Consider the following 1,135-nt stretch of genomic DNA (forward strand, 5'->3'; position numbering starts at 1 on the left):
TTTTTTAGGGCTTTTTTCTAGATATGTTTCATTTCGAGTAGCATTTCCAGGAAGAGGCAACCAGGGGCCTTGTTTAAATGTCTTAGGAAGCAGGTGAGACAAGTTCATTATTAGTATGTGCTTTTGAAGCTTTTCAGTTACTGTATGTGTTTCTAAGTATGACTGTTCAAATTTAATAAAAGATGTGCTTCAAATTGCAAAAATCATTTCAGATGTTTTTCCATTTGCAGTCTTTTTTCCTAGGCTCAAGTAAACTTAGAGTCATTTGTTCATTTCTTTTGTCCTTTTTCTGTGACCCGCACCACTTCCATTGCATAAGAGAATTGCCAGCCCCCAGAGTTCCCCTTGTGCTTTCTTCGCGTTTTGAGTGACTTTCAGTAGACACCTGCATTTCTCTGGAACAAGTGCCGGCCACGCTGAGCCAACAGAAGTTTTATTGGTATTCTCATGTTTGTGAAAAGGGGAAGTTGTTTGTTTTGAACTTAACTGTGATCAGGTCAAGTGCAGAGTTTTTAAAAATCCACTTTAGACTTTAATGAGACCAGTTTGCTGAAGCAAGCATATCCTCGTGACTTTTTCTATAGAAATATTAATTTTTTATGTTTTCTCTATGATGCAGTGATAGGAGACTGAGAAGGATTTAGTTGGAGTTTTCTTAAGTGCTATGAATGAACCAAATTTCAATTATGAGTTAATTTTCATTACTAAACAAAGTCATCTTGTGAGAGGAAACTGCTTGCCCTGAGGGTTTCCAGGGGGGTGTCCATGAGGCGGGCACCCGCCTGTGATCCTTCACACGTCATACCTGCTCGTTCTGATTGACGTTTCCTCAGGAAAAGCTGTAGCACAAGAGAGATTCTGTGACTCTTCGAACATGTTTCCAAGGACAGAGTTAATCCACACTGGAAGAAAGCTCAGGCTCTCAGTCAGCCTGACAGTTGATTACTTGGCAGCCGCTCCTCACCTCAACTTGTTCTGGTGAATTCCCGATGTTTTTGAGTGTGACAACTGCTGTTCTTTAGTGCACTGCACGCACATGAGGGGGTTCGTCAGTAACCCAGGCTGTGCGAAGAGTGATCCTGACACCTTGGAGAAGGATCTTAAGTAACGACCGGGCTCGTCCGCCGGGTTCTGT

At 42.1% G+C, this 1,135-nt stretch overlaps 1 protein-coding gene across 6 annotated transcripts in view; it reads left to right on the forward strand.

The window, feature by feature from the left end:
• ZBED4 (zinc finger BED-type containing 4) overlaps positions 1-1,135 on the forward strand; it is a 20,854-nt gene that overhangs the window by 1,790 nt on the left and 17,929 nt on the right. For 2 of the 6 annotated variants that reach the window (XM_011376428.2, XM_023521168.1), the window contains exon 1: positions 1-93. The exons of 2 other annotated variants lie outside the window; for them this stretch is intronic. The gene's annotated coding sequence lies outside the window, so the exon portion shown is untranslated. Of the gene's footprint in view, positions 979-1,135 lie in introns of all 6 variants that reach the window. 2 more of the 6 variants (XM_011376427.2, XM_011376430.2) reach the window with 1 other exon arrangement.

This window comes from Pteropus vampyrus, unplaced genomic scaffold (genome assembly GCF_000151845.1).
Source record: "Pteropus vampyrus isolate Shadow unplaced genomic scaffold, Pvam_2.0 Scaffold299, whole genome shotgun sequence".
Lineage (NCBI taxonomy): Eukaryota > Metazoa > Chordata > Mammalia > Chiroptera > Pteropodidae > Pteropus > Pteropus vampyrus.